Source organism: Colobus angolensis, unplaced genomic scaffold, assembly GCF_000951035.1.
Source record: "Colobus angolensis palliatus isolate OR3802 unplaced genomic scaffold, Cang.pa_1.0 Scaffold303, whole genome shotgun sequence".
NCBI classification, from domain to species: Eukaryota; Metazoa; Chordata; class Mammalia; order Primates; family Cercopithecidae; genus Colobus; species Colobus angolensis.
In genome coordinates this window covers 496968-508230 of record NW_012116300.1, presented here as the reverse complement: position 1 = coordinate 508230, position 11263 = coordinate 496968, and positions in this window count along the sequence as shown.

Sequence of the window (11263 nt, the reverse complement as noted above, 5' to 3'; positions counted from 1 at the left end):
TAAGTCTCACTCTGTTGCCCAGGCCAGAGTGCAATGGCACAATCTCAGTTCACTGAAACCTCCACCTCCTGGGTTCAAGCAATTCTCCTACCTCAGCCTCCTGAGTAGCTGGGACTACAGGTGCACACCACCATGCCCGGCTAATTTTTGTATTTTTTTAGTAGAGATGGGGTTTCACCATATTGGCCAGGCTGGTCTCAAACTCCTGACCTCGTGATCTGCCTGCCTTGGCCTCCCAAAGTGCTGGGATTACAGGCATGAACCACTGTACCCGGCCCTCTATCAGTCTTTAAGCTGAAACCAACAGTATAAAAGTGACAGCTGTAGTAGTTTCATTCAGTGCATAATTTTAAGCATCTACCATGTTCCTGATCTCTGCTCCTATAGAGACAATGAAATTTTATTCGTTACATAATTGCTATTCAAATACAAGCATATTGCTATAAGGAGGGTAAAACAAAGAATGCAGGAATCGAGAGGGTTGTTCCAAGTAAAAGGAAACGTATGTGCACAAAGGAAAAGTAAAGAGCTTGGTATATTTGATGAATTGAACGAAAGTGTAGCTGGAGAGGGGTAAGAGAAAAAGAACAGCTGGAGTTGATGCTGGCAGGGAAGTAATGACTAGGAAGGTCATGTTGAAAATTTAAATGTCCCTAAGGACAATGGGAAGCCAATGGAAGATGTCAAGTTGGATGAGATAATCATAATCATCTGGTACCTGGCCCTTTACTTCTGTGCAGCAAAGACTGGAAAGATCAACATCTAGTGTTGTCTTCCCTCAATAATGCTGAAATTTTCTGCTGAGTTTTAGGGAGCAAGCAATTTTATAATACTTCTTTTATTAAATGGCAGTGTGTTAGCTCTGTTGACAGAGAACAAGAGTGATATGAAAGTCATCAGCAGGCGGCCAGGCGCGGTGGCTCAAGCCTGTAATCCCAGCGCTTTGGGAGGCCGAGGCGGGCGGATCACGAGGTCAGGAGATCGAGACCATCCTGGCTAACACCGTGAAACCCCGTCTCTACTAAAAAAAAAAAAAAAAAAAAAAAAAAGAAAGTCATCAGCAGGCTACTTCAGGTAACCCAGGTGAGTATCGTTGGACAGGATGGGGACAGTGGAGACAGAAACATTCAGGTTTTGGTGATACTTTTGAGGTAGAATCCATGAGACTTGATGATTGAGTGGATATGATGTCTTAGTCTGTTCCAGCTGCTATAAAAAATTATCATCAACTGGGTAGCTTATAAACAACAAAATTTTTTTTCTCATAGTTCTAGAGGCTAAGAAGCCCAGATCAAGGCACTGGCAGATTCAGTGTCTGGTGAGGGCTATTTCCACGATGGCACCTTCTTGCTGGGTCCTCACAGGCTCAAGTACAGTGGCCCAATCACAGTTCACTGTAACCTCGACTTCTTGGACTCAAGCAATCCTCCTGCCTCAGCCTCCCAAGTAGCTAGGACTACAAGCACCAGCCACCACACCGGGCTAAATAAATGTTTTGTAAAGACGGGGTGCCATTATGTTTCCCAGGCTGGTCTTGAAGTCCTGGCTTTAAGCAATCCTCCCATCTTGGCCTCTCAAAGAACTGGGATTACAGACATAAGCCACCACACCCGGCCTTCAGTCTCTTTTATGAGGACATTAATCCCAATCATGAGGGGTCTGCCAAAGTCCCCACCTCCTAATAACATCAATTAAAGCGTTAGAATTCGAACACATGAATTTTTAGGGTACACAAATATTCAAGCCATAGCAAGAGGAAAGAGGAAGTGTTTGTTGATATCATGAGCAATTGTATGGATGTGGCCCCACATACTGGAGGCAAACAAATGAGGCGCTAAAAGCATGAGTTAAGGGCACGTGTTTTGATGCCTGAGAGACATCCAAAGGACCATCTCCTGTAGGTACGTGAAAGTAGGAATCTGGAGTACATAGAAGAGAAGTTGGAGTTTGACCTAAAGTGAGGTCTTTGTAGCCATGGAAGTGGCTAAGCTCACCTGGGGAGATACCATTTACCAAAGGTAAGCCGAGGGTACAGTCCAGCTAACCAGAAGCATGTTAGAATTTGGCTGCAGAGCATGCCAAAAGCCTAACAGATTGGTACTGGTTCTAAAGAAAAGACAACTCTATCCAGCACAAGTGAGATGCACAAAGTATCCAATTCAACAAGCCAGGGACACACATGCTAGACAGGCCCACAGCTCTGCATTGCCTAAGTGGGACTAGAGCTGGGACGGTGGCGCACAGCTTCTTCTACAGTCCTAACACTTAGAATCATGGGATGGAGATTCGTGTTAGTGCCCGACAGTCACACCCGTGTTACCCTCCTGCTGTGGAGGAAGAGACCTGAGGAGTTCCTCCGCAAACACTCTTACCCGTACTGCTAGATTTACATGGAGATCACCTACCGATATGCAGTAGACATGGCCAGGCACATGGCCAAACCCCTACCCCACTGCTGGATCTCCACCGTTCACCACATCCCACTTGCCCAGGAATGCGCAGGCGCTGCCGGAACCGGGCACCGGAAGTGGCTCGTTGCTTCCGGTTCCTCACCAGTGTGCCGCTGTAGCGCAAGTCATCTCGTTGGCACTTCCGCTGACCTGTGCGGTTGGTGGCCAAGCGGAGACTCAGGATCTCCCTGAGGCCGCGCGAGGTCTTCTGGGAGTCCTACTCACCACATCCGCTACTCGGACTCCAAGCTTTAAGTGGCGACCCGCGCCAAGCAGTAGCTGCTCTGTGAAGACGGAGGTCTTTGGCCCTGTACTTCCGTGTACAGCAAAGACGAAAGGAAATTGAGGTCTAGCGCTAGCTTCCCAGAATGACGCCATAATTTTCTGCTGAGTTCCAGGGAGCAAGCGATTTTACTTCCCTTATTAAGCAGCACAAAGTCATTCACTTACTTTCTAAACCACAATCCTAACAGTCTTCAAAATTAACCTCATTGCCACCTAAAACCACTTAAGTATTTTTTTAAAAAAAGTTCACTGGGGAGGGGGGAGGGGGGAGGGATTGCATTGGGGAGGTATACCTGATATAAATGATGAATTGATGGGTGCTGACGAGTTGATGGGTGCAGCACACCAACATGGCACAAGTATACATATGTAACAAACCTGCACGTTATGCACATGTACCCTAGAACTTAAAGTATAATAAAAATAAAAAACTAAAAAAAAAGTTCACTTCATTGCCATCATCATAAAATATCATTTATTAGAAGCCAAATTGCACATTAGACGTAATCAATAACTTCAGAGCTTGCAAACTAGAGCGAAGACTGATGAGAATACGTCAAAAACAGTAAAACCAACACATTAAACAAACAGTATAAGTGTATACAATAAATATAATTCTGAGGTATCCAAAGGAACTGGGGATTACAGCACATTCTTATGTTTATACAGAAGAATATTTATATTGTATTCTCCCCTACAGACTTAATGCAAAGAGGAATGTCAATTTTAAAAGACAAAACACCTGTACTACTTAGATGGGCCTTGGAAAGATGCGTAATGGTCATCTTTGAATCAGATCAATAGCTCTCCTAAATTACAAAACTAAACCACATGAATATATACACTTCTAATGTAATGAACATCATTTTGTTAAACAGATGGTCAAAGCAAAAACACTTTCCTACTAAAATCCCACAGGGATAACAAGTTTAATGAACATTCAAAATAGACTATTCATATAAACTATAACCTGCTATGTCTCCCTTTGTACACATAGGCAGTAAATTGCAGATTACTTTGATCAGACTGCAGTTTCAGATTGTATGACATCTTATGCTGCAGTCACTAGAACATTGCCACTTAATTATATGGAAACTCAGGAGGCAAAGACTCAAAATGGCATTTACTCTGAAATGTCATTTGAGTTTTAACTCCCTGAATTATTGGGTTAATCATTTTCTATGTCAAATGAGGAGGTGTCAATAGACTACCACCTGTAGCAACAAAGCTCTAAATAAAACTATTTTGAGTCCACCTCATTCAAGAACTACATTCCACAATTTCTTAAATTACAAAATGTAAACTGCTGACATCTGAATTCCATTGGAAAAATGCTGTTTCCATCAATGATGACTGTTTAACAGACTGTTTATTCCAGCAGTCATGTTAAGGAACTGTTGGAAACACATTTTCATCACTGCATCAACAACAAAAACGAAAAAATTTGTCTGAGTCAATTTATTCAGCATAAAGTTTTCACTCTCATAGTGTGTTGATTTCCATGCTGCAAAATGCAGTTAACCAATCATTCATAGCAATAAACTCTTGCATTTAGTTTTTCATTCCCATATTAACTTTTATCCAGTATTTGTGAATAGCACCTAACATGGTAGGCTAGTATCTCTGAGTTAATGACAATTTTATGGAATTTATCTCCATCAACTGACACTGTAAACAGAAGGGTGAAAAGCCATCATCATAAAAAACCTGAAGCTCACCAGCAGATATATCTTTTCCTTCAATTCCCTGGGGGCAAAGCAGCTTGAATTACATCCAGCAAATGTATTTAAGTACAAGTGCACAATAAGCAAACAACTGAAAATAAGCCTATTTCCCAGTAACTGACAGGGGATTTTCATTTTTTTCTGCATACCAATCATTAACAGTATTATACCAAAAAGCCATTTTAGTTATACTCACATGTATGTTAATGTTTCTGAAAAGGGCTATTTTTTCTAATCTTTTAGGGAAGTTTGTCATAATCTTCCAAAATCTGGAGAATAAAACTGTAAAAATTAGAGGTTGTGAAGGAAGACTCATGTGGAAAGGCAAACTTCCCCATTAAAGTGCAAAACAGGATGTATGGCACAAACTCTCGCTTTCTGCTATGTTTTCTAGGAGCCAAAACAAAAATGACAGCATCCATCTTTTATATCACCCCCATTCTGTCCAAGTGCCTTCTAAGATATTCCCCTCTACTTCTTTCTGCAGCAACTCTGCTAATCCAGACCTTTCCCAATTTCATCCCCCATCCTGTGACTCATTAGATCTTTGACTGAAATATTAGGGCCCCCGATAAGTGCTGAGGCACCTGCCAGTTTCTCCCACTGAGGGCAGAGGCAGGAGAGCAAGGAGGTGGTGTTCTTGTTGTTATTTAACAAAGATCATGATATCTCAAAGTTGGCTAATACGTAATCTAACTGGAGACCATCTTGCTACACATTTCAAAGCACCTCAGAGAAACCTGGAAGCTGGTGTCCTGTCTCCTAAGAGTGGAGACATCAGAAACAAAGAGCCAAGTCTGACCTTGATATACAGAGCAGCACACAGTCTCAACTGTAGATCTGCAAACCAGAAACAAGACAAAAATGACAAACAGAGAGAAACTCTCTCTGGGTTAGGGATGTTTTTGTTAGTTTCAGTTTTCCTCTCACCTAAATAGTATCTTCCTGCCTCTACTCAGTAATAAGAGCTTAGCTGAGTAGCCAGCATCTTTTTGTATATTCAGTCCTCAATCTGCTGTTCTGTAGGACCACATTCTGCTACCTTCCATACAATTAGTCCTTAAGACTCCTTTATCTTTTCTCACGATGATTCCCAGCAACAATTCAATTTTAGCAAATATTATACTTTTATACTGTCTATTTAAGTAGAATGAGAGCATTCTTCCATCCTAATCAAAACCCATGTAAATACTGTTTTTCTGACAGGCATACAATCAACTTTAATGAGAAATTGTATATGAATCTATATTTACAACAGTCTGTGGTTCTTAAACATTAATAACCATACTATTTAACAATATTTTGCTCCAATATTTATCTATAATAGCAGTATGTAAAGATCTACATATTATTAAGTATTTTGGTTAAAATCTAACAATTTTCTATATGCATTTTCTTTGGAGATGGAGAGGAAATGTTAAGGGTGTTTTTTAAAAAACCAAAACCCAACTAAGACCTTCAGTACTGTACTCTGCAAAGTGTGAAATCTCTTATCTGATTAGAGAGACAAGAATTCAAACCTGAAGTCCTGGAAAGTCTTCTGCTGCTTTACAACTGTATATGTAATTCAGGCTTTGGGTACAGCACAAAGGGAGTGAAGGGGTTCCAGGATGCAAGCACAATAAATCGCCTCCATGATGACCATTCTCACCTACCTATCTCAGCTCCCCTTTCCCTGGCTGCTTGCAGTGTTACTACGTGGTGCAAATGCCAACAAATGCTGCAGTCTTGCAGACTGCATGGCCTTTGGAGTCACAGAGACCCAAGCTTAATGTCAGTTTCACCACAATGTGATTTGTGTGCTGGGCAACGTACTGACTTTACCCTCTGAGGACTTCAGTTTCGTTTGTGAAACAAAGGTTTTTTTTTCTCTGTCATAGATTTATTCTGAAGATTAAATTAGATAATATATCTAAAGTAGCTAGCATGCTCACTGAGAAACAATTACAATTACTCATAGTAAGACAGGTAATGTGCTTCAGTAGCGATTTGGAGGCAAATCTTAGAAAGGAGCAAGTACTTTTTCCCCTCCCCAAGTCAAGTCCAGCCTCCAGAAAAGGGCTGCAGTTAGACTTCCAAAACTCTTGCAAACAATTGGGTCCTAAATGCCAGTACCTGCCCCTGGCATCAGAACCATGACAGAGAACTCTGTGGATACTAATGGCCATCAAGATATAAACTAGTCCACCCATTTGAGAACTTTTACAGGGCAGAAAAAAAACTTCTAAATGCCTATGGGAATGCACGTGTAAAACAGCAATCTTATACAAATATCACATTCAAATAGTTACAGCAAAAAAAAAAGTATAAAACATATAAAAGCATTTACTTTCCTAGATATAGCTGCAGAACTGGCAAAATATAAATAAATTCTCCTCCTTCTAAAAGTTAGAAACTACGTAAACAAAATTAAAAGAACTCTAGCAAGAGCCTTTAACGAAAATTGAATTTAAACAAAAGTTTTGTATCTTTTCCTGGCTCACAGTTGAACAGTAACCGAGTTACTGGGTTCATTCACTAGCTTTGTGGCATGGATTTTGCGTCCCTAGTTATAAAATGGAAATGATACTGCCTAAATCAAGGTTGTGGTAAGAATTAAGTATTACATGGGAATGTGTGTAAAGTGCTTAGCACATTGCCTGGGACATATACAGTAACTGCTTCCCACCATACAGATACTGAAAAGCCCAATCACTGATAACAAGTTGTTATATTTATGTGGTGTTTTTTATGTGAGTTCGCTTATGAATAACGAGATGCAAATTCGACCTGAAACTTTTCCCACACACAGTACATTTCAAAGTTTCCTCTACCATGTGGCTCTTCTGGTGGCATGCAAGTTCTGAGTCCAAAGCAAAACTTTTCTCGCATATTTTGCATGTATGGGGCCTTTCCTCTGTATGAATGTTCTGATGGGAAATAAGCTCAGAGAAACAAGGAAAGGTCATGTCACAGTCAGGACATTGTAAGGGCTTGAATTTTGAGAATGAGAAGAAATTGTCCCCATCATCGCTGCAGCGTTCAGAGTCCTCGTCGTGGCTCTTCTCAGAAAGGGCAGGATATGAGGACTGCCTGAAGCTCTTCATGCACTTAGTGTGCTGGTACTGGGGGCCTGATATGAATGTGTCCTCAGGCAAAGCAAGATTTGGTTTATCATTAAAATGTTTATCACGGTTAGTAGATTCGTAAGCTTTTTCAGCACTGTGGCTTTTCTGATGCTGTGCCAATCCTGGGAGCCACATAAAACCTCTACCACATATGCTACATGTATAGGGCTTCTCCTTTACATGGCTGTTCATGTGTCGGGACAGATGCGAGTGCTGGCGAAAGCGGGCACTGCACTTGGCACACTTGTAAGGTTTCTCGCCAGTATGGATTCTCCTGTGTGTCCTCAGGTTGGCTCTATGATTGAAGATCTTCCCACAGTCACCACATTTATGTTTTTTCTCTCCTGAATGAACCTTCTGATGCAAAACCAGGTATGAATGATCGCTGAAGTTTTGCTCACACTCAGGACATTTATACACATTTCTGGCTCCTTCCCAGGAAGAATCAAGAATTTCAGAAAGTGTGTTGGTTCCTAAATATTCAGAGAGTTCTACTAACGGGGTGTGGTTTTCAATGGTAACCAAAAGGCTGATGACCCTTCTCTTGCAAGTGGGAGTTCCACTTAATATTTTCCCTTCAGGGTTTCCAACTCCATCCTCAGAGAATTTTTCTGGGTAAGGGACAAGGGGTGCAGCAATGGGGTACTTTTCTAGGGCAAGCTCGTCAACTTCCATAGACTCTAGGCTTAACTGCTGATTAATCTCTGGCTTGCCTTCCTCTCCTGTTGATAAAAACAAAAGAAAGCAAAACATAGACAATACCTTCAAGGGATACTGGGAAAAAAGTAAGCTAAAAGGTAGTTACAAAGAGGACCAGGAAAATTTAGAAGGGTTATCCTATAGCCCAGACACGAAACACACAAAATCAGGATGAAGCAGACTCTCCTGGCCTCCCAGAAGATCCAGTTTTGGGTGAATATCCAAAGGTAAGGAGGAGAGAATAGCTATAACTAAGTCAGAGTCCAGTGGGATAGGTACTAAGGACAATCTCAGTAGTGGCTGTCTAGAGGTGAACTTTTCCAGCTTCTCTATTTAGACCTCAAGAGCCTTTCATTTTTGAAGCTATCTCAAGTGACAGCAGAACAATTAACAATTGGAAAAAAGATTAGGATTCATATTTATCAAGAAAGAGAGGGGTTGGGCAAGTGTCTCACGCCTGTAATCTCAGCACTTTGGGAAGCTGAGGTGGAAGGATCACTTGAGGCTAGAAGTTTGAGACCAGTCTGGGCAACATAGTGAGACTCCACCTCTACAAAAAAATAATTTTTAAAAATTAGCCACGCTTGGTGGCACATGCCTGTAGTCCTAGATACTCAGGAGGCTGAGGAAGGAGGATCACTTGAGCTCAGGAGTTTTGAGTTGTGCCATTGCACTCCAGCCTAGGTGACAGAGCCAGAACTTGTTTCTTTTTTTTTTTTCTTTTTTTTGAGACGGAGTCTCACTCTGTCGCCCAGGCTGGAGTGCTGTGGCCGGATCTCAGCTCACTGCAAGCTCCGCCTCCCGGGTTCACGCCATTCTCCTGCCTCAGCCTCCCGAGTAGCTGGGACTACAGGCACCCGCCACCTCGCCCGGCTAATTTTTTTGTATTTTTTAGTAGAGACGGGGTTTCACCGTGTTCGCCAGGATGGTCTCGATCTCCTGACCTCGTGATCCGCCCGTCTCGGCCTCCCAAAGTGCTGGGATTACAGGCTTGAGCCACCACGCCCGGCCTCAGAACTTGTTTCTTAAAAAAAAAAAGAAAGAAAGAAAGAAAGAAAAAAAAGATAAGATGACAGCAAGAATGAGGGAGAAAGAAAATAATTTTTAAAAAGAAAAGAAAACAATGAAGTGAGCATTTTTATCCTATAACAGAGAAGCACACAGGTTATCAGAAACAGTTTTATTATCACCAGAACTCTCCAAAATCTCTTTATCCCTCACTGAGGAAAGATCAAGGTAGAAGGCTGTGTGTACTGCATGAAAATAACAGCCAATCTACTTACAAGGATGGCTGACAAAACTAACATTCCTTTGCAATATCTTCCAAGAATTCTTCAGTTATAACGCAAATATATCAATACAAAACGAACTTTTCTTTCCAGAGAAACAAAGTTCTATGATTTTCCCAACTCACTGACTAGAAAGGGCTGCAGTACAGTGCATGGGAATCCAAATAGTACCAAGTGCTTTTGCTGATTTGAGGAGACTGAGTTCAGAGATCAGGGATGCCAAGGCAGCTAGAATTTAAACAGCAAAGAGGCAGCTGCTCAGAAAGAGAGCTCAGGTCATCTACATGGGGTCCTCTTAAGACTTTCCTGAGGCTAGGTACAGTGACTCACACCTGTAATCCCAGCACACTGGGAGGCTGAGGTGGGAGGATCACTTGAGCCGTGGAGTTCGAGACCAGCCTGGGCAATATGGCAAAGCCCTGTCTCTACAAAAAAAAAAAAAAAAAAAAAAAAAATTAGCTAGGCATGGTAGTGCATGCCTGTAGTCCCAGCTACTTGGGAGGCTGAGGTGGGAGGACTGCTTGAGCCTGGGAGGTCAGTGCTGCAGTGAGCCGTGATTGTGCCACTGCACTCCAGCCTGAGTGTCAGATCAAGATACTGTATCAAAAAACAAAAACAAATACAAAAAAACCACAACTTTGGCTAGTAATCTACAAGTGCATGAAGAAACTACCCAATGCCGTGGAAAGAACCGCCTAAAAGGAGTAACAGAGCAATAACCAGTCCATGTTGCCTCCAGCCAAAGTGGAAAGACATAAGACATTGAGCAGCAATGTCCACGGAAAAATACTGCCTTAGCAGTAACTCAAATAAGCCCTAGAAGGAAGGTTGATCTGAACCCATCCTAACAAAGCAAAAAAAAAAAGCACACCTTGAAACAATCAAACTGACCTCAAGTAACTTAACCACCTCCCACAACAAAATCCTGGCTCCAAAAACATAAAATTCTTAATCCAACATCCAACCAAAATTTACCAAGCAAGTAAAGAAAATATAGAAAATATAACCCATAACTAGAAGACAAATCAATAAATAGAAACAGACCCAGAAACCACATTAATGATAAAACTAGCAGGAAAAAAAAGTTTAAATAACCATTATAAATATACTCCATAAGTTTAAGCAGATAGAAGACAACATGAACATGATGAAGAGAAAAGTGGAAGATAGAAAATATGAGTTATTTAGAATAACTAGTTATTCTAGTTCTTTTCTGACTAGGATTGAGTATCTAAAGTATTCCAAACTATTTAGAATAATTACTTAGAACAAATAAATAGAATAGTTTAGATACTCAATCCTAGTCAGAAATAAAATCTACTGAGGCACAAGAGTCCATCTGTGTATGGTTCCCCATAGGTGAGAAAGGCATAGCACCCCTTAAGAGTAAATCAATTTCCAGTCTTTAGCAAATGATAGTCATCAATACTAACGGGATTTCCCAAGTAAAATTGTAAACTAACTGCAATAAATGTTTGTGAAAGTACCAAATACTGCCATCTCTTGTACTAAACCACAGGCACTGTACTAGACTGAAGTTTTGTCTTTAAGAAATCATCTTGGCCGGGCGCGGTGGCTTATGCCTGTAATCCCAGCACTTTTGGAGGCCGAGGCAGGCAGATCATGAGGTCAGGAGACTGAGACCATCCTGGCTAACACAGTGAAACCCCGTCACTACTAAAAATACAAAAAATTAGCCAGGCATGGTG